We start from the raw sequence: 27,780 nt of genomic DNA, 5'->3' as shown, positions 1-27,780 counted from the left end.
GGGCACATTTGAAGATGTAGTTTTTATTAGTGTTTCAGATATTTGACTTGGTTTACCATCAAACCAAGGAGGCCATGATCACAAATGCAAAAACAAAGATCCATAGGAGTGGAAAAACTAAAACAAAAGAAAACTCAAACTTCTATTGCAAAAGATAACTCACCCTCTATGTCATTGTCTCTACCTTTGTTATAGTGCTCCCGTCTTCCTTAACCTAAATTGCATTTAAATTTAAACAAATGAGATAAGTATGAAGCATCAAATGAGTTAAATAAAAAAAGGATAAAGCTATATAGTAGTAAACAAGTAAATTCCTTAATACATACCTCCATTTCCATTGCCCACTACACTTTTGGAACTAAACCAAATGACTTGTTTGATTGCTTCCCTCTCACCCACAAAGCCAAAACAAAAGAATAAAAACAAGAAAAATAGAAAAAGAGAGCTCGTAAGAAGAAAATATCAAACTACAAATTAGCATGGCCATGCTCACAAATGTGGAAAAAAAAACAAAAAACGAAAGGAAAATCACAACAATAACGTAAAAAAACCAAAACTAATAAAAAGATAAAAAGAAAAGAGAAACAACAGATGGAAACACCACTCTGCAACCCCAAAATGCGTCGATGGCCAACTAATAACGCCCTGCACACCAAAAATATGAGTAATATTAAATACACAATGTTGAGTAACAAGAAAAAAATTTCAAAATATCTTATAATAATTCCTAATTAGAGACCAACAATATTACGAGTAACCTTATGCATTAATTAAACCTAAACCATTGAGAGGGAGGAGAACATTGTATTTGAAACAAGAAAGACCTCGTAACAAATCATAAACAAATTTTGCACAAAAAAGAACTCACCTCTACCTTTGTCTTTACCTTTACACTCTACTACAATCTCTCTCTGAGAAAGATATTTCAGTAGTTTAACTAATGATTCTTCACATTCCATTATCTGCATTGCATTGCACTCAATAAGACATTATGAAAAAAACTAAATACACACAAAATGTTGTGAGATATTATGAATAATTTTATGCACTAGAAAGTACAACTTATGTAAAGACTAAAAATCATAAACCCTAAATATATGACGAGGGATGATCGTATATAGGTAAATAGTGGATGATATATGAATATTTTCACCAAAAGAAAACTCACAGATACCTTTTCTTTTGCATTTTCACTCTACCACAATCTCCCACTGACAAATACATTTCAACACTTTAGTTAGTGACTCTCCACATTTATATTCCCTGTATTACAATGTACGTGGTCAATAATTAGATAGATGACAAATAATGTAAGATGCCTTGAATTTAAGTACAAACAGATGGAACCATACATATCACCTCAATCTTCGCCTTCACCCACTAGGCTTGTGTAACGATGGGTTCACCCAATATTCTTGTGTAATCATGGGTTGTTAGGACCTGGTTTAAGTTGCCACATAATATACCAAATAGATACTTAGATATATTAAGAGAAATCATAAACCAAAACAAAATGTCTTATGAGTAATATTATGGAAAAGTACATCTGATGTAATGACCAAAAATCATAATTCCTCAATAAGGAAGGGGGGAAGGAGAATGATTGTAATGAAACGAGAAGATATGCATGTCTAACCAAAAGAGAACACACTTCTTTCCTTTTTTCTCCCAAACATTTGCGAGTCTCTCTCATACAAAAAAAAAATCCGTAGTTTCCTCAAGACTACGCACCACCTTGCTTTACCCACATTTGCATAACACTCATTATATAAATAAATCTCAAATATATAATATGCATCTAATTTAAAAATGTGTTTTGTAACAAAGTACAACTCACCCTCTATTTTCGTTTCAAAGGTCTACCTTTGCTATGGTGACTCACATCTCTCTCACGCAAAGAGAACAGTAGTTTCACGTGTTCCTTCATCTTTCTTAATATATGTCACATCTACATTTTAGCAAACACACATGATACAATGATGAAGCAACATATGAATTAAATAAAAATGGACATAAAACTATATAATTATGTAGTAACAAACAAGTAAGTTCTCCATACATACCTTGTTCACCTTTATGCATAAATAAGGAAATCCCCCATACATATACATACCTTCTTCACCTTTTCCCATTACACTTGTGAACTATTGATCATCCCTCCACACTACTCAACCCTTAATTTGTATTGCATCTACATTTCAACAAACACACATGATACAATGATAGAGCAACATATGAATTAAATAAATGAACATAAAACCATATAATTATGGTTTTGCCTCTACCTTTGTTATAGTGCTCCCCTGTCTTCATTAACCTACATTTCATTTAAATTCAAACAAAACAAACAAGTATGAAGCACCAAATGAGTTAAATTAAAAAAGGATAAAACTATATACCAGTAAACAAGTAAATTCCTTAATACATACCTCCATTGCCATTGCCCACTACACTTTTGGAACTAAACCAAATCCTTAATACATACCTCCATTGTCATTGCCCACTACACTTTTGGAACTAAACCAAATGATTTGTTTGATTGCTTCCCTCTCACCCACAGACCCAAAACAAAAGAACAAAAACAAAAAAAATAAAAAAGGAGAGCGCATAAGAAGAAGAAAAAAATTCAAATTTCAAACTACAAATTAGCATGGCCATGCTCACAAATATGAAAAAAAAAACAAAACAAAGGGAAAATCACAATAATAACAAAAAAACAAAAAATCTAATAAAAATATAAAAACAAAACAAAACCACCAGACGGAAACACCAATCCGCAACCCCAAAATGCATCGATGGCCAACTAATAACACCCTGCACACCAAAAGTATGAGTAAGATTAAATACACAATTTTGAGTAACATGAAAAAAATCAAAATATCTTATGAGAAATCTTAATTAAAGACCAACAATATTATGAGTAACCTTATGCACAAGATTATGAGTAACCTTATGAACAATTAATCAAACCTAAATCGTTAAGAGGGAGGAGAACATTGTATTAGAAAGGAGAAAGACTGCATAACAAATCATAAACAGACTTTGCACAAAAAAGAACTCACCTCTACTTTTGTCCTTACCTTTACACTCTACTACAATCTCTATGTAATAAAGATATTTCAATAGTTTAACTAGTGATTCTTCACATTTCATTATCTGCATTGCATTGCACTCAATAAGACATTATGAAAAAGACTAAATACACACAAAATGTTGTGAGATATTATGAATAATTTTATGCACTAGAAAATACAACTTATGTAAAGACTAAAAATCATAAACCCTAAATAGATAACAAGGGATGATAGTATATAGGTAAATAATGAATGATATATGAATATTTGCACCAAAATAAAACTAACACATACCTTTGCACTCTACCACAGTCTCCCACTCACAAATACATTTCAACACTTTAGTTAGTGATTCCCCACATTTACACTACCTGCATTACAACATACGTGGTCAATAATTAGATAGATAACAAATAATGTAAGATGCCTTGAATTTAAGTACACACAAATGGAACCATACATATCACCTCAATCTACGCCTTCACCCACTATGCTTGTGTAGCCATGGGTTCACCCAGTATGTTGGTGTAATCATGGGTTGTTAGGACCTGGTTTAAGTTGCCACACAATGTATCAAACAGATGCGTAGATATATTATGAGAAATCATAAACCAAAACAAAATGTCTTACGAGTAATATTATGCAAAAGTACATCTTATGTAATGCCCAAAAATCATAATTTCTCAAGAAGGAAGGGGGAAGGAGAATGATTGTAATGAAACGAGAAGATATCCATGTCTAACCAAAAGAGAGCATTTTTTTCCTTTGTCCTCCTAAACATTTGCAAGTCTCTCTCATACAAAAAAAAAAATCAAAGTTTCCTCAATACTACACACCACCTTGCTTTAACCCACATTTGCATAACACTCATTATATAAATAAATCTCAAATAATATAATATCCATCTAATTTAAAAATGAGTTTTGTAACAAAATATAACTCACCCTCTATCTTTGTTTCAAAGGTCTACCTTTGCTATGGCAACTCATGTCTCTCTCACGCAAAGAGAATAGTAGTTTCATGTGTTCCTTCACCTTTCTTAACCTATGTCACATCTACATTTCAACAAACTCACATGATACAATGATGAAGCAACAAATGAGTTAAATAAAAATGGAAATAAAACTATATAATCATGTAGTGGTGACTCACGTCTCTCTCACGCAAAGAGAATAGTAGTTTCATGTGTTCCTTCACCTTTCTTAATCTATGTCACATCTACATTTCAACAAACACACATGATACAATGATGAAGCAACAAATGAGTTAAATAAAAATGGAAATAAAACTATATAATTATGTAGTAACAAACAAGTAAGTTCCCCATACATACCTTTGTTCACCTTTATGCATAAACAAGGAAATCCCCCCTACATATACATACCTTCTTCACCTTTTCCCATTACACTTGTGAACTATGGATCATCCCTCCACACTACTCAACCCTTAATTTGTATTACATCTACATTTCAACAAACACACATGATACAATGATGGAGCAACGTATGAGTTAAATAAATGAACATAAAACCATATAACTATGGTTTTGCCTCTACCTTTGTTATAGTGCTCCTCTATCTTCCTTAACCTACATTGCGCAAAAAAATAAACGCATGAGATAAGTATGAAGCACCAAATGAGTTAAATTAAAACAAAAAACAAAAAAACTATATACCAATAAACAAGTAAATTCCTTCATACATACCTCCATTCCCCACTACACTTTTGGAACTAAACCAAATGACTTGTTTGATTGCTTCCCTCTCACCCACAAACCCAAAAAAAGAAAAAAAACAAGAAAAATAGAAAATGAGAGCGCATAAGAAGAAAAAAACAACAAACTACAAATTAGCATGGCCATGCTCACAAATGTGAAAAACAACAAAATAAACAAAACAACAGGAAAACACCACAATAACAAAAAACAATAAAAGAATAGAAAGATAAAAACAAAAAAACAAAAAACAAAAAAAAACAATAGATGGAGACACCAATCTGCAACCCCAAAATGCGTCGATGGCCAACTAATAACTCCCTGCACACAAAAATATGAGTAATATTAAATACACAATGTTGAGTAACATGAAAAAATTATCAAAATATCTTATGAGAAATCTTTATTAGAGACCAACAATATTATGAGTAACCTTATGCACAAGATTATGAGTAACCTTATGCATAATTAATCAAACCTAAATCGTCAAGAGAGAGGAGAACATTGTATTTGAAAGGAGAAAGACCTCGTAACAAATCATAAACAAACTTTGCACAAAAAAGAACTCAACCCTACCTATGTCTTTACCTTTACACTCTACTACAATCTCTCTCTGATAAATATATTCCAATAGTTTAACTAGCGATTCTTCACATTCCATTATCTACATTGCATTTCACTCAATAAGACATTATGAAAAAATTAAATACATACAAAATGTTGTGAGATATTATGAATATTTTATGCACTAACAAATTCAACTTATCTAAAGACTAAAAATCATAAACCCTAAATAGATAACGAGAGATGATGGTATATTAAGTAAATAGTGGATAATATATGAATATTTTCACCAAAATAAAACTCACACATACCTTTGCCTCTGCCTTTGCACTCTACCACAGTTTCCCACTCACAAATACATTTCAACACTTTAGTTAGTGATTCTCCACATTTACATTACCTGCATTACAATGTACATGGTCAATAAGTAGATAGATGACAAGTAATGTAGGATGCCTTGAATTTAAGTACACGTAGATGGAACCATACATATCACCTCAATCTTCGCCTTCACCCACTATGCTTGTGTAGCCATGGGTTCACCCAGTATGCTTGTGTAATCATGGGTTGTTAGGACCTAGTTTAAGTTGCCACACAATGTACCAAACAGATGCTTAGATATATTATGAGAAATCATAAACCAAAACAAAATGTCTTATGAGTAATATTATGCAAAAGTACATCTTATGTAATGCCCAAAAATCATAATTCCTCAATAAGGAAGCGGGCAAAAGAACAATTGTAATGAAACGAGAAGATATCCATGCCTAAACAAAAGAGAACACACTTTTTTTCCTTGTTCTACTAAACATTGGCAAGTCGCTCTCATACAAAAAAAAATGTAGTTTCCTGGATACTACGCACCACCTTGCTTTACCCATGTTTGCATAACACTCATTATATAAATAAATCTCAAATAATATAATGGGCGTCTATCTTTGCTTCAGAGGTCTACCTTTTCTATGGTGACTCACATCTTTCTCACGCAAAGAGAATAGTAGTTTCATGTGTTCCTTCACCTTTCTTAATCTATGTCACATCTACATTTCAACAAACACACGTGATAAAATGATGAAGCAACATATGAGTTAAATAAAATGGACATAAAACTATATAACTATGTAGTAACAAACAAGTGCGTTCCTCATACATACCTTGTTCACCTTTATGCGATACATATAACCTTCATCATCATACATACCTTGTTCACCTTTATGCGATACATATAACCTTCATCAGCATACATACCTTGTTCACCTTTATGCCATACATATAACCTTCTTCACCTTTGCCCATTACACTTGTGAACTATGGATCATCCCTTCACACTATTCAAACCTTAATTTGTATTGCATCTATATCTCAACAAACACACATGATACAATGATGGGGCAACAAATGAGTTAAATAAAAATGGACATAAAATCATATAATTATGGTTTTGCCTCTACCTTTGTTATAGTGGTAAACTATGGATCATCCCTTCACACTATTCAAACCTTAATTTGTATTGCATCTATATTCAACAAACACACATGATACAATGATGGGGCAACAAATGAGTTAAATAAAAATGAACACAAAATCATATAATTATGGTTTTGCCTCTAGCTTTGTTATAGTGCTCCTTTGTCTTCCTTAACCTACATTGCATTTAAATTTAAGCAAATGAGATAAGTATGAAGCACCAAATGAGTTAAATTAAAAGTATAAAACTATATACCAGTAAACAAGTAAATTACTTAATACATACCTCCATTGCCATTTCCCACTACACTTTTGGAACTAAATCAAATGACTTGTTTGATTGTTTCCCTCTCAGCGACAAACCCAAAACAAAAGAACAAAAATAAGAAAATAGCAAAGAAGAGCGCAGAAGAAGAAAAAAATATCAAACTACAAATTAGCATGGCCACGCTCACAAATGTGAAAAAAATAAAAATAAACAAAACAAAAGGAAAATCACAACAATAACAAAAAACAACAAAACTAATAAAAAGAGAAAAAGAAATGAGAAACAACAGATGGAGACACCAATCTGCGACCCCAAAATGCGTCGATGGCCAACTATTAACACCCTACACACCAAAAATATGAGTAATATTAAATACACAATGTTGAGTAACATGATAAAAATATCAAAATATCTTATGAGAAATCTTAATTAGAGAACAACAATATTATGAGTAACCTTATGCACATTGAGATAATGAGTAACCTTATGCACAATTAATCAAACCTAAATCGTTAAGAGAGAGGAGAACGTTGTATTTGAAAAGAGAGGTAAATTGTTAAGAGGGAGGAAAATGTTGTATTTGAAAGGAGAAATACCTCGTAACAAATCATAAACAAATTTCGCAAAAAAAAAAACTCACCTCTACCTTTGTCTTTACCTTTATCTCTCTGATAAAGATATTTTCGTAGCTTAACGTGTGATTCTTCACATTCCATTATCTGCGTTGCATTGCACTCAATAAGACATTACGAAAAAAAACTAAATACACACAAAATGTTGTGAGATATTATGAATAACTTTATGCACTAGAAAGTACAACTTATGTAAAGACTAAATATCATAAACCCTAAATAAATAACGAGGATTGATCGTATATAGGTAAATACATTTCAACACTTTAGTTAGTGATTCTCCACATTTACATTATGTACATTACAACGTACGTCGTCAACAATTAGATAGATGACAAATAATGTAAGATGCCTTGAATTTAAGTGCACACAGATGGAACCATATACATCACCTCAATCTTCGCCTTCACCCACTATGCTTGTGTGACCATGGGTTCACCCAGTATCCTTGTGTAATCATGGGTTGTTAGGACCTAATTTAAGTTGCCACACAATGTACCAAACAAATGCTTAGATATATTATGAGAAATCATAAACCAAAACAAAATGTCTTATCAGTAATATTATGCAAAAGTACATGTTCTGTGATGACCAAAGGAAGGAGAACGATTGTAATGAAACGAGAAGATATCCATGTCTAACCAAAAGAGAATACATTTTTTTCCTTTGTTCTCCTAAACATTTGCAAGTCTCTCTCATACTACGCACCACCTTGCTTTACCCAAATTTGCATAACACTCATTATATAAATAAATCTGAAATAATATAATTTGTATCTAATTTAAAAATGAGTTTTGTAACAAAATATAGCTCACCCTTTATCTTTTCTTGAAAGGTGTACCTTTTCTATAGTGACTCACATCTCTCTCACGCAAAGAGAATAGTAGTTTCACGTGTTCCTTCACCTTTCTTAATCTATGTCACATCTACATTTCAACAAATGTACATGATACAACAATGAAGCAACATATGAGTTAAATAAAAATGGACATAAAACTATAATTATGTAGTAACAAACAAGTAAATTCCCATACACACCTTGTTCACCTTTATGCATAAATCCCCCATACATATACATACTTTCTTCACCTTTGCCCATTACACTTGTGAACTATGGATCATCCCTCCACACTATTCAACCCTTAATTTGTATTGCATCTACATTTCAACAAACACACATGATACAATGATGGAGCACATATGAGTTAAATAAAAATGGACATAAAACCATATAATTATGGTTTTGCCTCTACCTTTGTTATAGTGCTCCTCTGTCTTCCTTAACCTACATTGCATTTAAATTCAAACAAAACAAATAAGTATGAAGCACCAAAAGAGTTAAATTAAAAAAGGATAAAACTATATTCCAGTAAACAAGTAAATTCCTTGATACATACCTCCATTGGCATTGCCCACAACACTTTTGGAACTAAACCAAATGACTTGTTTGATTGCTTCCCTCTCACCCACAAACCCAAAAGAAAAGAACAAAAACAAGAAAAATGGAAAAGGAGAGAGCATAAGACAAAAAAATATCAAACTAGAAATTAGCATGGCCATGCTCACAAATGTAAAAAAACAAGAAGCAAAAAACAACAAAACTACTAAAAATAGAGAAACAACAAACGAAGGCACTAATCTGCAACCCCAAAATGCGTCAATGGCCAACTAATAATACCCTGCACACCAAACATATGAGCAATATTAAATACACAATATTGAGTAACATGAAAAAAATATCAAAATATCTTATGAGAAATCTTAATTAGAAACCAACAATATTATGAGTAACCTTATGCACAAGATTATGAGTAACCTTATGCACAATGGGAGAACATTGTATTTTGAAATGAGAAAGATCTCGTAACAAATCATAAATAGATTTTGCACAAAAAAGAACTCACCTCTACCTTTGTCTTTACCTTTACTACAATCTCTCTCTGATAAATATATTTCAGTAGTTTAACTAGTGATTCTTCACATCAAATTATCTGCATTGCTTTGCACTCAATAAGACATTATGAAAAAACTAAATACACACAAAATGTTGTGAGATATTATGAATAATTTTATGCACTAGAAAGTACAATCTATGTAAAGAATAAAAATCATAAGCCCTAAATAAATAACAAGGGATGATTGTATATTGGTAATAGTGGAAGATATATGAATATTTGCTCCAAAAGAAAACTCACACATACGTTTGCCTCTCCCTTTGCACTCTACCACAATCTCCCACTCACAAATACATTTCGACACTTTAGTTAGTGATTCTCCACATTTACATTACCTGCATTACAACGTACATGGTCAATAATTAAATAGATCACAAATAACGTAAGATGCCTTGAATTTAAGTACAAGGAAGATGGAACCATGCATATCACCTCAATCTTCGCCTTCACCCACTATTCTTGTGTAACCATGGGTTTACCCAGCATGCTCATGTAATCATGGGTTGTTAGGACCTAGTTTAAGTTGCCACACGATGTACCAAACAGATAATTAATACATTATGAGAAATCATAAACCAAAACAAAATGTCTTATGAGTAATATTATGCAAAAGTACATCTTATGTAATGCCCAAAAATCATAATTCCTCAATAAGGAAGGGGGAAGGAGAACGATTGTAATGAAACGAGAAGATATCCATGTCTAACCAAAAGAGAACACACTTTTTTCCTTTGTTCTCCTTCCATTTGCAAGTCTCTCTCATACAAAAAAATTATGTAGTTTCCTCAACACTATGCACCACCTTGCTTTACCGACATTTGCATAACATTCATTATATAAATAAATCTCAAATAATATAATATGCATCTAATTTAAAAATGAGTTTTGTAACAAAATATAACTCACCCTCTATCTTTGCTTCAAAGGTCTACCTTTGCTATGGTGACTCACATCTCTCTCACGCTAAGAGAATAGTAGTTTCACATGTTCCTTCACCTTTCTTAATCTATGTCACATCTACATTTCAACAAACACACAAGATACAATGATGAAGCAACATATGAGTTAAATAAAAATGGACATAAAACTATATAATTATTTAGTAACAAACAAGTAAGTTCCCCATACATACCTTGTTCACCTTTATGCATAAACAAGCAAACCCCCCATACATATACATACCTTCTTCACCTTTGTCCATTACACTTCAACCCTTAATTTGTATTGCATTTACATTTCAACAAACACACATGATACAATGATGGAGCAACATATGAGTTAAATAAAAATGGACATAAAACCATATAATTATGGTTTTGCCTCTACCTTTGTTATAGTGCTCCTATGTCTTCCTTAACCTACATTGCATTTAAATTCAAACAAAACAAATAAGTATGAAGCACCAAATGAGTTAAATTACAAAAGGATAACACTATATACCAGTAAACAAGTAAATTCCTTAATACATACCTCCATTGCCATTGCCCACTACACTTTTGGAACTAAACCAAATGACTTGTTTGATTGCTTCCCTCCCACCCACAAACCCAAACCAAAAGAACAAAACAAGAAAAACAGAAAAGGAGAGCACATAAGAAGAAAAAAACATCAAACTACAAATTAGCATGGCCATGCTCACAAATGTGAAAAAAAAAACAAAAATAAACAAAACAAAGGGAAAATCACAACAATAACAAAAAACAACAAAACTTATAAAAAGATAAAAAGAAAAGAGAAACAACAGATGGAGACACCAATCTGCAACCCCAAAATGCGTCGATGGCCAACTAATAACACCCTGCACACAAAAAATATGAGTAATATTAAATACACAATGGTGAGTAACATGAAAAAATATCAAAATATCTTATTAGAAATCTTAATTAGAGACCAACAATATTAGGAGTAACCTTATGCACAATATTATGAGTAACCTTATGCACAATTAATCAAACCTAAATCGTTAAGAGGGAGGAGAACGCTGTATTTGAAATGAGAAAGACCTCGTAACAAATCATAAACAGATTTTGTACAAAAAAGAACTTACCTCTACATTTGTCTTTACCTTTATCTCTCTGATAAAGATATTTCAGTAGTTTAGCTAGTGATTCTTTACATTCCATATTCTTTACATTCCATTATTTGCATTGCATTGCACTCAATAAGACATCACGGAAAAAACTAAATACACACAAAATGTTGTGAGATATTATGAATAATTTTATGCACTAGAAAGTACAACTTATGTAAAGACTAAAAATCATAAAACCTAAATAGATAATGAGGGATGATCATATATAGGTAAATAGTGGATGATATATGAATATTTGCACCAAAAGAAAACTCACACATACCTTTGCCCTCACACATACCTTTGACCTCTACCACAGTCTCCCACTCACAAATACATTTCAACACTTTAGTGAGTGATTCTCCACATTTGCATTACCTACATTACAACATATGTGGTCAATAATTAGATAGATGACCAATAATGTAAGATGCCTTGAATTTAAGTACACACAGATGGAACTATACATATCACCTCAATCTTCGCCTTCACCCACTATACTTGTGTAACCATGGGTTCACCTAGTATGCTTGTGTAATCATGGGTTGTTAGGACCTGGTTTAAGTTGCCACACAATGTACCAAATAGATGCTAACATATACTATGAGAAATCATAAGCCAAAACAAAATGTCTTATGAATAATATTATGCAAAAGTACATCTTATGTAATGACCAAAAATCATAATTCCTCAATAAAGAAGGGGGAAGGAGAACGATTGTAATGAAACGGGAAGATATCCATGTCTAACCAAAACAAAACACACTTTTTTCCTTTGTTCTCCTAAACATTTGCAAGTCTCTCTCATACAAAAAAACTCCGTAGTTCCCTCGATACTACGCACCACCTTGCTTTACCCACATTTGCATAACAATCATTATATAAATAAATCTCAAATAATATAATATGCATCTAATTTAAAAATGAGTTTTGTAACAAAATATAACTCACCTTCTGTCTCTCCCATGCAAAGAGAATAGTAGTGTCATGTGTTCCTTCACCTTTCTTAATCTATGTGGCATCTACATTTCAACAAACACGCATGATACAATGATGAAGCAACATATGAGTTAAATAAAAATTGACATGAAACTATTAAATAGTAGTGTCATGTGTTCCTTCACCTTTCTTAATCTATGTGACATCTACATATCAACAAACACACATGATACAATGATGAAGCAACATATGAGTTAAATAAAAAATCAACATAAAACTATATAATTATGTACTAGAAAACAAGTTCCCCATACATACCTTGTTCTCCTTTATGCATAAAAGAGCAAATCCCCCATACATATACATAGCTCCTTCGTCTTTTCCCATTATACCTGTGAACTATGGATCATCCCTAAACCCACACTATTCAACCCTTAATTTGTATTGCATTTACATTTCAACAAACACACATGATACAATGATGGAGCAACATATATGTCATCCCTCCACACTATTCAACCCTTAATTTGTATTGCATCTACATTTCAACAAACACACATGATACAATGATGGAGCAACATATGAGTTAAATAAAAATGGGCATAAAACCATATAATTATGTAGTAACAAACAAGTAAATTCCCATACATACCTTGTTCTCCTTTATGCATAAAAGAGCAAATCCCTCATACATATACATACCTCCTTCATCTTTGCCCATTATACTTGTGAACTATGGATCATCCCTAAACCCACACTATTCAACCCTTAATTAACCCTTAATTTGTATTGCATCTACATTTCAACAAACACACATGATACAATGATGGAGCAACATATGAGTTAAAGGAGCAACATATGAGTTAAAGGAGCAACATATATGTTAGTAATAAACAAGTTCCCCATACTTACCTTGGTCACATTTATGCATAAACAAGCAAATTCTCTCATACATACCTCCTTTGCCTTCTTGCCTTCGCCCATTACACTCGAGGACTATGGATCATCGCTAAACCCACACATGATACAATGATGGAGCAACATATGAGTTAAATAAAAATGGACATAAAATCATATAATTATGTTAGTAACAAACAAGTTCCCCATACATACCTTGGTCACCTTTATGCATAAACAAGCAAATTCTCCCATACATACCTCATTTTCTTTTGCTCATTTTCCTTTACCCATTACACTCGAGGACTATAGATCATCGCTAAACCCACACTATTCAACCCAAAAGAAAATGTGAACAAAAGAAAATTAAATTAAAAAACACATAATAAATAAATATCAAACCATCAATTAGCATGGCCATGCTCACCAATACAAAATATATAACAACCATAACATGAAAAACGTAAAATAAAACAACAAAGAAAACAATATAACCAAAAATACAAAAATAACAAAAATAAAAATAAAGACAAATAAGAATAGACTCTTGCACTATAACTAAAGCATCCATGGCGAACCAAGGACATCCTGCATATCAAATAATAAATAAGTATTAAATAGAGACTAAAAAATATGTTGACAGATATTAAATACACATCGAATATTGTGAGAATTATGAAACAAAGATCACAATATCTTATGACAAATCTTAGTGGAGACTGAAAATATTATGAGTAATCTTATTCACTAGAAAATACATCTTATGCAAACCCCAAAAATCATAAACACTAAATATGTAAGGAGGGAGGAGATCTAGAGTATTTGTAATAAGAAAGATTACATAGTAGATCATAGATGGCATTTGCATCAAAAGAAAACTAACCTCAACCTCTGCACTCTACTACAATGTCTCTTTCATGGAAATAGTTCAATAGTTTCATCACAAGTCCTCCACATTCCTTTACCTACACTGCATTACATTCAATAATTAAACAAATGATTAATAATGTAAGATGTCTCAAATTTAAACAAAAACACATATGGGACAGAAAACTAACCTCAACCTTTGCACTCTACTACAATGTCTCTTTCATGGAAATAGTTCAATAGTTTCATCACAAATCCTCCACATTCCTTTACCTACATTGCATTACATTCAATAATTAAACAAATGATTAATAATGTAAGATGTCTCAAATTTAAACAAAAACACATATGGGACCATACATATATGTTGCTACAAAATAGGTTTCCATATCAAAGCACGCATGGGTTTTACACCAAATAAGAACGAACAGGAGCGAAAAAACAACAAAATTAACAAAAATAAAAACAAGTAAAGAGAAACATTGATCTACAACCCCAAAATGCGTTGAAGTCCAACCAAGGACTTCCTGCGCACCAAAAAAATAAAACGAGTAAAGATAAACATTGATCTACAACCCCAAAATGCATTGATGTCCAACCAAGAACACCCTATACACCAAAAAAAGTATTGAGTAATATTAAATACACACAAAATGTTCTAAGAAACATGGAACAAATATCAAAACATTTTATGAAAAATCTTACTTAGAGATCAACAATATTATGAAAACATTTCCAAGCAAATTTGATACCAACAACAGTTATGAATGGGACAACAGGCATGGTAACTTATTTGAAAGGTTAATTCAAGATTGAACTCTAATTAAAAACAAGACTAAAGAAAAACAAAAGAAAACAAGTTCAAGAAAGAAAACCTATGTAGGAGAAATACTTGTAAGCGGATCAACCCTATTTATATAATCATAATTTCAGGGGTTTGGCCCTGAAGTAATGTTAGCCAAAATAGTATAAAAAGGAGGAAGGGTTCATTTATAAATGCATTCAAGTAGGTTCATCTGGCTTTAAGTTTGTAAGGGGCACTGGATTAGTAAATCATTTATACAAGACAACCTAATGGCATTATTATTCTTCCTAATATCGCCACAAAATTGCTTTATGGGCTTGGATGGGAGAGCCAAAAACAAGAAGAGGTTGAGTGATTTGACACATGGAGGTGTTAGAGGATCCCTAGAGGAGCAAGGGGCAACAAAAATCACTCAAATGGGAGGTCTAGAAATGGAGAAAATATTTTTTGAAGATTATGTGAGGGCAAAGTGTCACAAAAATCAAGTTGGCCTTGGTTTAGGACAGCCCTAGAAGAGGACTAGTTGGGCCACCCATGAAACATATAAATAAGGGACTCATTGAGGTTAGAAGGCGTCAACCAAGTGCAAATATATCATATGTGATAGCATTTGAAGTGAGGCAGTTGCAACTCAGGAAAGAGGACAAGGACATGGAGTTTTTGGGATTGTTTTAGGTTTGTCTTATATCCATTGCAGGTACGAGTGAAGTAGAATGCAGGACGAACCCTTGTTTAGGTGTTGAACCTTGGTTGGAACAGCTTGAAATAAGGTCGCAATACACTGGAGGAGCAACGTTGTTAGGGACAGGTCGTATGGAAGGGAGGACGCAGAGATTGGAGGTTGTTTTGAGGACTAGTTGAGGGTTGGTCTGGTGCCCTAACAAGGCCAAAAAACTTCAAGACAATTGTTTTCAAACCTAGTTGCAGACAACTGGAAGAAGGTTCCCTTAATCAAAGGTAAATGCTCTCTAAGTTGATGGTTTGCTAGGAGGTTAGCGGTCCTAGTATAGGAAAAATTTGTATTGGTAATCTCAAGGATGTTGGAGGGCAGCAAGGAGGTTTCCAAGGGTGCCCTAAGTGCAGTGCATTGAAGGACTAATGAGCTGATAGGAGAGGCAGAGTTGATGTGCTCATTGTTGGAGAAGCACTTCTAGCAGTGATAGCAGGCAACCCTCCTCCCCTATTTTTGTCTTCATTTGAGTAGCGTAGGAAGATAAGAAGTCCCTATGTAGCTGAGGAGCAACAGTGGGCAAGAACACTCAAACTGTTGTGGCCTTAAAGGGTGAAGGAGCTGCTAGTGAGCGTGAAGACCCTATGTGTTGGTTATAGATGGACTTATGATCAGCTAGAGGGAAGATTGGAGAGCAGAGTTCAATGGCCTAAAGGAGTTGATGCATTGATAAAGGCAATGTGTTCTGGATACGGCAAAGTAGTTGTGATTGAGCTCTACATCAATTAGATCGTCAGTGTATCTTATTCTTGTATACTTGTACTAGGGAATATATGAGAGCCATTATCCCTAGATCGCCAGTGTATCTTATTCTTGTATACTTGTACTAGTGGATGTATGAAGGTCATTATCCCTAGTACGTAAGCCCTAGACTGTTGTATTAACAGTTGATTAATATAACGAAGTTGGGTGTAATGATCCTCAATAGAAATACAAGTGATAACAAGAAAATAATACATGCATCAAATTACAAAAACGAAATATTCATCAAACAACTATATAAAAGTTGCAAATGGAGAATTTCTGAGCCATTTTATTATATTTCTGCAAGTCCAATACAATAGATAATGGAACAGTGCACCTGGGCTTGTCTGAAAGGACAAGCAGGACCAAATCCAGGTAGGAAAATGGTTGAGTTGAAGGTTGCCCCATCTGCTGCACCAATCTGCACTACGCTGCCTAGAAATTGTTGCTCTGTTGAAGTTTGAATGGCTAGGAGGTACACTAAAACTGCCGAGAAATTTATATGTTTTTAACCCCAGACTTCTTGGCCAAAACGCAAAGATTCGGCTTAAAACCCCACCTCCGGTGCTCAAAAAATTATGAAACTTTATATTTTGGATCCTTGTCAAAAACCCAGAAAAACCTAGAAATGATTTTGGATGGTTTAGACCTCTGATTTTTGACCTCCTTGGAACCTCACCTCAACTCTAGCTGCCAATTTCAACTTACTGGAAACTGCCTGTAAATCCACCTAAAAACTTCTCCAAAACGCTGAGTTCACCCATGCTATCCAATACTTGACTCCCCGAATGATCTCTTGGCCCAACTCAGCTGCTCCCAAGTACCACAAAAATCTATTGTGTGGCCTCTGCGCTGTCCCCCAGCCCAATAGTTCGAATTGCTGGAATTTTGGCTCAGGGGGCTGTAAAACCCAGCAAGAACATTAGTCTAATGTTGCTACCTCAGCTCCCCAACTCCCGGAAAAGCAATCAGATCTCTGCTTGCCTCAATCTCCCTCTGCGTGTTTCCTGGTTGCCTAGAAATACGCACTCCTTGCTCTGCGCTGGTTGGTGGTGCTATGTCACTGCCCCGGAACTCCTGAAATCCTTGTAGAATTGCCTCTCTAGGGTGGGCACGGATGGTCCCCTGAAGTAGAGGTTGAATCCCCTGCTTGAGAGATTCGTGGCTAAACAGTCGATTGACTCAGCTAAACAGCAAAGTGAACAGTCAAGTGATTTTGTTTGCAAGATGTATGAATGAATCCCAAAATGAGAGTTTCTCCCTCCTTATAACTCCTTGGGCCTCCCTTGCCTCATGTGGGCCCCTCCATCCACCTATTCGACTTTCCCTCCAAGCTATTCGAATGGGCCAATTCGAATTCCCATGTGGGTGGCCCCCACATTCCACTAGCAACCAAATTAAGTCGAATTGCCTCCTAAGTCCCTAAGTCGAAAATGATGGGTTCTCTTCCTTAGCCAAAATTGTGCAAAATTGTGTAGCAGCACCCTGTTACAAATGTGTTTGAGAAGGGACATGACAGTCCTCCCCTCCCAAATGTTGCTTGCCCTCAAGCAACCTCAAACATGGGTGCTCCAAATTCCAATACATGCTCACCGTCCCAGGTGGCATCCTCATCCTACAAGTTCTTCCAATGCTCCAAAAATCGTTTGTCCTCAAGCAATGCCTGAACGAGCATCCTCTCTAACTGTTGCTCCCCACTGTCACTGCAACATGTGCCAGGGTCCCAGATGTGCCACTGAATCGTCCCTGACCTCAACACTGTCCTGATATGAAAGAATCCTTCAATACCAGGATCCCAGGCCATCCTGTCCAACATGAAGCTCCCCTCGCTCCACTCACTATCCTACCCAGTGCAAGTACTAGAAGTCCCTTGCTCCGTCAGTGACTCGCTAAAGCCCAATGGAAGATCTGTATGATCTCCCCCTGTAGTAGCTAACGCATCCCTAAAGGTTATTGAGTTGTGAAGAGATGTGATGCCCCAGTTCCCACTAGTCCCAGAGTGGTGCCACCATGTTGACATTGCGCTACTCTGACTATGTCATACTCCCCATCATGCGCAGACAGTATCCTCCTCTCCTGGAACTCGATGGTGGAAGAGGCGAGACACATCCTGCCTAGACATCTCTATGGCACCAAGGCCTACCCATTAAAATCTAACTCCAAACCTGTGCAGCAATAGAGAATGTCTGCCTCCCCATATGATGAAACCCCCATGTGTCATCCCAAGAGCGAACTATATCTCTCTCTGCCACGACTCCACTCATCACAAGTGATCTATCGATCCACTGAATCCCTGCATCCCATAGGCAGACCTGTTGCGACATAGCCCTGACAACCGATGGAATCCCTTTGGCCCTCATCTCTAGTCTGTGCATGCCACCTATATATAGGCTCCATACATCATGAACTAATCTGAGGCATGCTAAACTGTCCAATGTCTGCCACTATGTATTACTGATGACTACTGGAAACCACGTGTGCCAAATAGCTACCCCCTTAATGCAACCGATAGATGGGTATTTGATACGCGCAATCGACTTAATGTATGTGGATCCATCCTACTCCTGCCAACCATCGCCACTGGTTCGGCTACCCGCCCCCTGGAGAATGTGTCGATACAATGTCGGGAACCCGAATACATACTAGACAACTATCTCAGTCGTACATGGTATCCTTTGGTCATGCATGGTCCAGACATGCCTTGTGGAAAGAGTGAAACATGTCTCCCTTGTGACCAGCGCCCCAAGCATAGGATCAGTGATGAATGATATGCCATCCCTGTCAGTGATCACCTCATCCCTCGACCTGTGGCTGTCAACTCGCGCACCGACTCGATACCCATGCTAAGAAGTCTCCCCTCTATCGCACCAAGTCTAATCCAAATATCTTGGGTGAGCTCCCCATCCCCTACTACTCGTGCCCAGAGTGTCAAAGGACAACAACTAGATCACCCGTTCCTGTAAGTGACGTAGAAGAGGGTCAGGAGTGTGAGTCCCCACGGATACCATCAAGTATCGCTCATCTGTGTCCCCATCGATCCTGGGTGAACTACACCCAAAGGTATGCCCGGTATCTTCGTCAATGGGTGTCCCTGGAGGCAGCACTCCAAGATCTCGTTATGCAGCACCATAAGTCTCTCCATACCACTGATCATCCCAGTACTCCTAGACATGCCACTGTACACTGCGGCCTACCCTTGTACATTGTTGGATACCCTCAGCTGCAGTTATGCCATCCTGTACCATCTTGCTTCCTACCTGTGTCACTGCACCTATCACTCCCCGCATGTACTCACTGCGATGTGAGGCACTCCCACTCCGCAACGTAGTCCAACACACTACAGCACACCACCATGCATCTCCATTGCCACCTGTACACCACTGCTCAATGTTAGATGCTCCCACGCATCCCTGGATATGATTGCCTAGAGTTATGTCTCTACGTGTCAGGCCACACCCAATCAGTATCATCACCTCCACCATCGCATCATTATCCCCACCGATGAATGGATCTTCCCTCCAAATCCCCCAGAGGGATCCGAGAAGTGACTCTCCCTATGTGTCAGCAGTGATGCCACCACTGCTCCGCTCCTATGTGTCCTTTGTGCCCCGCACAAAAGTGAAGAGCCCCCAGCTCCATGCAAGGCACCGTCTGGTGGCCTGCCAATGCCACCTCCTCCGACAAACTCCTATAAGAGGATGTTGATCACCCTCTGATCTCGTGTACAAATGCCATACCAAGAAAACCAAAAGATTTTGTCCATAAACTGGTCTGCCACTGGTGCTGACCAAGACTCCCCTAGCAAATGTGCATGCTCAGCTACTCGGTCAACTGCACCATCCCGGTTGTAGTCAACCAGCATACATGGGAAATGATAGGTGGTCCCTCCTGGATCCCAATGCCATTCGGGGCTTCCAGCATCCCTAATGCCTGGAAACTCCTGTTGACCTCCACCTAGGTCCACTACCATCTCCATAGTCCACTCCACCAGGTACCAACTTAGAATCTCTCGCCACCCACCCCAAGAGAGGGATCGAATGCACGAACTCCCGCACATAGAACAACCCCAACATGCGGGTGTTGCACCCTGTGCAACTCGGGTCGTCTCATATCGCTATCCTGGTCAATACATACAATCTGACTAGGTAGCTCTGTCTCCCTCTGTCCAATGGGCCAAGGTAACCTAACAAGGTTGCCAGCCCCGTCTATGTATGCCCGAAGAGGGCTACTCTCACGCTCCAATGTGCACTCTAGCTGCACGAGTAGGGAATCCAACAACTCCCCAACATGAGTCAATTTGGTCGTGGACTCGGCACAAACCACTCTCATGCCCTCCAGCTCCTTGTTCTGTTGCAAAATCGCCTCTCGCACTAACGCGGCCTTCCTTTTTAATGCTAGAAGGTTGGCCTGAAACTGATGGAACTGTCGTGGGCATCTATCACCTGTAAACTCGGTCATGGCTCCAAATACCTCAATAATTGTTGGCATCTCGTTCAGGGATGGCAACCCCTCAACAAATGACTCTATGCGAGTAGGCTCTATCCTATCCACCAGGGTGTCAACTAGGGCTATCAAGGAGGTATCTAATAAAGGTGACTCCTGCGCTACACCAAGTATATCGATGTGCTCCTCACCATCTTGTGGGCTCTTAGCATCATGCTCAACCTCCTCCTCAGGCTCCTGATATCCAAAGCCAGGTCTCCACCAATAAAAGCGCCCCCTAGTCTCACCCTCTAACCGTCTTTGTTCTGTCTGCTCCTTTTCAGGAGATCTGGTGCCCTAATCTGGTCGACTTTCCCCACACGATGTAGATGGTTGCACCCGCACAGCCTGCTCACATCTAACATCTTTGTAGTAAGGGTGAGAATGGGTTTGGTCTATCACCCTCCTCAACTAGGCCAACCTCTCATCGTCCCAATGAATTCTACCCCAGAATTTCTGCATATTGGATTTCCCTTGAACCATGGGTTTGTCTCCGATTTCACCCATCAATATGCACTCATACCCAAAACTTCCATGATCTTTTAGCTAATTTCCCATAGTTGGACCAAGATCATGCTCTGATACCACTGTAATGATCCTTAATAGGAATACAAGTGATAACAAGAAAATAATACATGCAGCAAATTACTAAAAACGAAATATTCAGCAAACACCCATATAAAAGCTACAAATGGAGAACTTTTGAGCCATTTTATTATATTTTTGCAAGTCAAATACAATAGATGATGAAACAGTGCACCTGGGCTTGTCTGAAAGGACAAGCAGGACACAACCCAGGTAGGAAAATCACTGAGCTGAAGGTTGTTCAGCTGCTGCACCAATCTACACTAAGTTGCCTAAAAACTATTGCCCTACTTAAGTTGAATGGATGGGAGGTGCACTAAAACTGCCTAGAAATTTATATGCTTTTAACCCCAGACTTCTTGGCCAAAACCCACAAAAACCCAAAAATGGTTTGGCCCGATTTCGACTTCCCAAAATCGACCCCCAAAGGCACTATTCAATCCCCAGTGATTCTGCACTGTCAGCCGCAAATATTCAGCTTAAAACCCCACCTCTGGTGCTCAAAAAATTATGAAACTTTATATTTGGGATCCTTGTCAAAAACCCAGAAAATTTTGGCTGGTTTAGACTTTTGATTTTCGTACCCCTTGGAGCCTCACCTTAGCGCTAGCTGTCAATTTCGACTTGCTGGAAACTGCCTGTAAATCCATCTGAAAACTTTTCCAAAATGTTGATTTCACCCATGCTATCCAATACTTGACTCCCCGATGATCTCTTGGCCCAACTCAGATGCTCCCAAGTACCATGAAAATCTGTTGTGTGGCCTTTGTGTTGTCCCCCAGCCCAACAGTTCGAATTGCTGGAATCTTGGCTTAGGTGGCTGTAAAACCCAGCAAGAACGTTGGTCTAATGTTGCTAGCTCAACTCCCCAACTCCCGGACAAGCAATCAGATCTCTACTTGCCTCAATCTCCCTCTACATGTTTCTTGGCTGCCCAGAAATACGCACTCCTTGCTCTGCACTGGTTGGTGGTGCTATGTCACTGCCCTGGAACTCCCGAAATCCTTGTAGAACTACCTTTCTAGGGTGGGCATGGATGGTCCCCCAAAGTAGAGGTTGGATCTTCCGCTTGAGAGATTCGTGGCTAAACAGCAGCCGGTTGACTCAGCTAAACAGCAAAGTGAACAGTCAAGTGATTTTGTTTGCAAGATGTATGAATGAATCCCAAAATGAGAGTTGCTCTCTCCTTATAACTGCTTAGGCCTCCCTTGCCTCATGTGGGCCCCTCCATCCACCTACTCGACTTTCCCTCCAAGCTATTCGAATGGGCCAATTCAAATTCCCATGTGGGTGGCCCCCACATTCCACTAGCAACCAAATTAAGTCGAATTGCCTCCTAAGTCCCTAAGTCGAAAATGATGGGTTCTCTTCCTTAGCCAAAATTGTGCAAAATTGTGAAGCAGCACCCTATTACAAAAGTGTTTGAGAATGGACATGACATTGGGTTGTTGTAAAAATTGTAAAAAATTATATATTTTGTGCATTAGTAAATTTATTGTTATATATTATTCTGCTATGCAAAGTAGTTTGTTGTGATACTTGGATTGGTAGCGTCAGTGATTGTAAGATTCTAACCTAAACTCTAGTATCGTGAAAAAAGAGGACGGCCAACTTGGCTTCTTTGGAGCCAAAAATTCAATTTTCAAAATTCAAATTTTCTCTTTTGAAAAGAACATAAAGAACATGCCTTAAAATTTCTCTTTCAAGAACAGGATGAAGAACATGCTTTATATTTATCATTACTAATAAGAGCTAAAATATTAATTATGAAGACTAGCGATAACTACAAAACTTCAACACTCCCTCTTAGTTAGGGAGGTATTCATAATGACTATCTATATCTTCTCATTTTGACAGAATTCTCTAAGAAAAGATTATAGCAAATTCATCATTAACATCAACAACATTCAATTACCATAATCCTAGTCAACAACTCTGGCTCATGGTAAGTGAACATCATCAATTAGTTACCATAATTCCAGTTGGTACCTCTGACCTATGGTGCACCATCACCACAATCCTAGTCGATACTCTTAACACATGGTACATCAGTAGCATCAACTAGTCACCATGATTTTGGTTATTGATGATACACTGACTAGTCTTGGCTCGCCATCATCCTGGTCAATCTCTTTGACTTGTGGTGAAACCCTAAGGACATGCTCAATCCATTTGAGTACTCTGGTCCCAAATCCAAAAGCCTCACTCTAGGCCATGATGCTAAATGGACTCACTCAACCTATTTGGAGAGTACATTGAGCCTGATGCTGAAAGGCACCCACTCAACTGAGTGACTATCGGGCCTCTGGGACCATTTTTCCTAATTATGGTCAACATACTTACACAAGAGGAAAGATTATCCTCCACTGGACAATTCGCCCTAATTCTGGTCATACTTGACACAAGGAGAGTGTCTATCCATGATGCTATCACATCAACACTCTGGACCATTTTCCTTAATCTTGGTCAACCTCACCTAGGGAGAATGACAATCCTCGATGTTGCAATTTCATCACTCCTTATTGCTAAGAGAGACATAATTAATCACTTCAAGCATGTTCTTGAAGTATATAGACTTCATCCCAGGACAAAGGCTTTGTCAGCAATTTGGTTGACTGTAGAATAGTACTGGAGCCATAACGCTTATTTTTGTACCATGTCTTGGTAATAGATCTCTCTGTGCTCTGACCTATCATTATGGTCATCGTCTGCACTTGATCAAACAATCCTATAAGTAGTTTATGAAGCCATACTACTACTCAACTTGCCAACCAAGCTACAATATATTTTGCCTTTGCAAAACTAAGTGCGTCAAATATCTGTTTCCTGCTCATCCAAGAAATCATAACAGAGCACAAATTGAAGTGATATCCTAATGAACTCTTTTTTACTTCTACCCAATTTGAATTTGTATATCTCTGCAGTGGTACTTTATTTTTTGAGTCATATCTCAAACTATATTTGGTTGTGCCATAACCAACTGTACCATGTCGGTACTTCAACATATGCTGAGCCACATCTTGGTTTGACCATAAGTTGATTGACTATTTCTCTGTTACCCTGACTGTGTGCTCTTTCTAAAAGAGATCATGTTTTGGTAATCCTAGTTGCTCCCTCTGCCACTGTCATTTTCTAGCATATCAGCTATCTAGTCTGACAATCTCAATGACAGTCCATCATCTTGAACTCAGAGGTCAAATCCCTCAGAAGCTAAAACATGGCTCCCTGATTGATTCCTCTATTACGGAAGCGAGTTTTTTTTACCATAACTGCTCCCTCTGACACATGAGTCCTTCTGCATTCGTGAGAAACAAAACATATAGGATCAACCTTGATCCATCAATCCAAGTTTGAGGTACATTCTTCTTTTTGCAATCAAGAGATTCTTTCATGACCCTCAAAGCCTTGAGGTGGTCCCATGTACACTTCTTCCTCAAAATGGCCTCTACATCCATCTGATGTAATTCCATAACATAAGCAACAATAATTTCTAATAGAAGTGTACCTGGAGAAAATGTTTCTTCACAATTCTCTCCCCCTTTCTGGGAGAGCTCTCAAATCTTGCTTTATGCTGCCCGTTACCCACCAAAAGTGGGTATGCCTAGAAGAACTTTTCTCCTATTCATCTTCTTCCAGCTGATAGCCAACAACACCTTACAACCACTTTGTAGCATGTGATATGCCATTTTATCTCCATCGCATGCATCAGTTGTATGTTCCCTTGCCCATTCGTCAAGAGCACATGTTAGAAGGTGCGCAATTCGACCCACAAGGTATGTTTTTCATTGTGCAATAGGGTGATTATGCTTGTTTTTCATTTGGGAATTTTGGCATGGATTATTGGGTGACTTGGAAGAAGGAAGGGATTTGACCATTGTTTTGTTCCCGTGGGATCTTCTCTATTGGCTATGGTTTTATGGCTTTACGAAAGGCACTATTTGGAAACCCTGATTTTGGTAGTGTGGTCTCATTTTCCCATTCCATATTTATCACTTCCTTCCGCACATTACGAGCCCTATTCACTATTTTTCTTTTGTGTCCAAAAGCATTGGCACACCCCCTCCCCTTGTCCACAAATCTGAGTCGAGCCTAGAAACGTTGCCCCAGAGGTTGATAAAGCTAAAAGAAAGTTAAAATCATATCATGGCCACAAGCAAGAAACAAAAAGAAAAGAAAATCAAGATGGTTGGGACATTAATAATAACATGTGGGCAAAAACCAAGCATTAGCTCTGCTCCTTATCATTATAGCCATCAACTAGTTCCTTGGGCAAAAATTGCCCTTTCACATCATTAAAAAGGAACCCTTGCATGTCCCAACCCCTAGTGGGCGATGAATTGCCCCACCTTTAAGGCGGATAATAATTGTTATACATCATTCACAACATGCTCTCATTTCCTAAATCTTCGAGCAATAATACAAAGAAAAATCAAGAAAAAGAAAAAAACAAATAAAGAGGGGTGGAAAAGCAAAGGTTGGGGTAACTCATGCAACCACGATTGCCCTCCTCACATCTCTACACCCAACATGTGGACTTCCTCATTGTTGTTACCCCTTATCCCATGGTATATGGCCCTGAGACCCCTTCATCCACAACAATCCTTACCATCATTACTCATATGCCACCTATTGATTGAAGGATGTACCAAGGACATGATTTTCCCCTTAGGGGTTAGGAACACCTAATAGAGTTGTTTATTAGCCACTCCTACCTATGGATGTAACACTATTATGTGATCAAAGCCCCAAATTTGGAAGATGAGCCCCGCATGAAGTCTCAATTTGCCTTGGTTAACAAGCTTGGTTCACATAGATGCACTAATGATTAATTGTACCTAATGGTGAAGATGCAACACTAGACATTATGTGTGATTGGCAAGTGGTGAATTGGATGCACTAATGATTAATTGTACCTAATAGTGAAGATGAAACACTAGACATTATGTGTGATTGGCAGGTGGTTTTCATCATACGTTGGGAACTTAACTGGGGTGCAGGTCCACTAAAGGAGAATTGTGACACCCTACAAGTGAAGCATTGAGAGCCATGGGATTCCTATCACTTGGACAGCATCATTCCATTCCATGGGCACCTACATCACCCTAATAGCCTTCACTTTGCCCCACGTTGTTCATGGGATGATGCACTTGGTGGTTTTCATCATAGGTTGGGCATCTTAACTGGGGCGCAGGTCCACTAGAGGAGCATTGTGACACCCTACAAGTGAAGCATTGAGAGCCATGGGGTTCCTATCACTTGGAAAACATCATTCCATTCCATGGGCACCTACATCACCCCGATAGCCTACACTTTGCCCCACATTATTCATGAGATGATGCACTTGGACTAGCATGCCCCCAGCTGACTTAGCAATATATATGGGAATTTGGCAGCAGATCTAAGGCCCAAATGAGGTTTGTCTCAACCCTTGAGACATGGGAGGACTAGCACCATCCTCTAAGCACTCAACATTGGAGCAAAACCAACCTATTCTATCACGAGGAGACCCATGAGACCCATTTTGTGCCTACACAAAACTAGGGTCCAAAGGATGATTTACACGAAGATTTAGGGCCAACACTAGATCTAGATTTTTGCAGCCCTCTACACTCGACTTAACACCAAAGGATCCCAATGCATACCCTAAAAGGGCCTACACATGCATGACATCAACATTTCAGCCTCTTTTTGTTGAAAAATGTGTAACTAGGTTCAGTGCTCATAAATATGAAATGTACTTTTGATTCTCGTATATTGTAAAATGAAAGAAAAAAATTTATTTTTATTTTTGAAACATGGGTTTCGTGTTCAGGGTTTTTATTTTAGAGATCAAGCACCCATTGAGTGCTTCTAGGGTTTGTCCTAGGACAAGAAGTCAAAAGAGTCATTGTCATGTGTTGAAGACCCCATTGAGCACATTGTAACTTGTAAAAATAATTATTTGTGTATTTAAATGTGTCAAAATACCCTCTAAGACCAAGTCAGCC

The 27,780-nt window shown here is 37.4% G+C and overlaps 1 long non-coding RNA gene across 1 annotated transcript in view; it reads right to left on the bottom strand.

Moving 5' to 3' along the window:
* Positions 1 to 324: 324 nt before the first annotated feature.
* LOC149176754 (uncharacterized) overlaps positions 325 to 27,780 on the bottom strand; it is a 60,134-nt gene continuing 32,678 nt past the window's right edge. The window contains exons 7-36 of the long non-coding RNA XR_016258076.1: positions 14,639 to 14,720; positions 11,145 to 14,168; positions 11,001 to 11,032; positions 10,581 to 10,680; positions 10,107 to 10,187; positions 9,921 to 10,009; positions 9,624 to 9,710; positions 9,117 to 9,398; positions 8,973 to 9,004; positions 8,535 to 8,877; positions 8,112 to 8,192; positions 7,728 to 7,806; positions 6,308 to 7,430; positions 5,849 to 5,929; positions 5,664 to 5,752; positions 5,365 to 5,452; positions 4,780 to 5,109; positions 4,631 to 4,662; positions 4,459 to 4,536; positions 4,227 to 4,292; positions 4,019 to 4,129; positions 3,542 to 3,622; positions 3,369 to 3,445; positions 3,081 to 3,156; positions 2,286 to 2,814; positions 1,838 to 2,191; positions 1,360 to 1,440; positions 1,175 to 1,263; positions 869 to 962; positions 325 to 645 (exon numbers count right to left, since the gene is read on the bottom strand). This is a non-coding gene — a long non-coding RNA (uncharacterized LOC149176754). The remainder of the gene's footprint in view (positions 646 to 868; positions 963 to 1,174; positions 1,264 to 1,359; positions 1,441 to 1,837; positions 2,192 to 2,285; positions 2,815 to 3,080; positions 3,157 to 3,368; positions 3,446 to 3,541; positions 3,623 to 4,018; positions 4,130 to 4,226; positions 4,293 to 4,458; positions 4,537 to 4,630; positions 4,663 to 4,779; positions 5,110 to 5,364; positions 5,453 to 5,663; positions 5,753 to 5,848; positions 5,930 to 6,307; positions 7,431 to 7,727; positions 7,807 to 8,111; positions 8,193 to 8,534; positions 8,878 to 8,972; positions 9,005 to 9,116; positions 9,399 to 9,623; positions 9,711 to 9,920; positions 10,010 to 10,106; positions 10,188 to 10,580; positions 10,681 to 11,000; positions 11,033 to 11,144; positions 14,169 to 14,638; positions 14,721 to 27,780) is intronic.

The sequence above is a fragment of the Pinus tabuliformis genome, chromosome 4_1, assembly GCF_031772625.1.
Source record: "Pinus tabuliformis cultivar Carrire ecotype Pingquan chromosome 4_1, CPIR1, whole genome shotgun sequence".
NCBI lineage: Eukaryota > Viridiplantae > Streptophyta > Pinopsida > Pinales > Pinaceae > Pinus > Pinus tabuliformis.
This window is presented reverse-complemented; position numbering and strand designations above follow the sequence as displayed.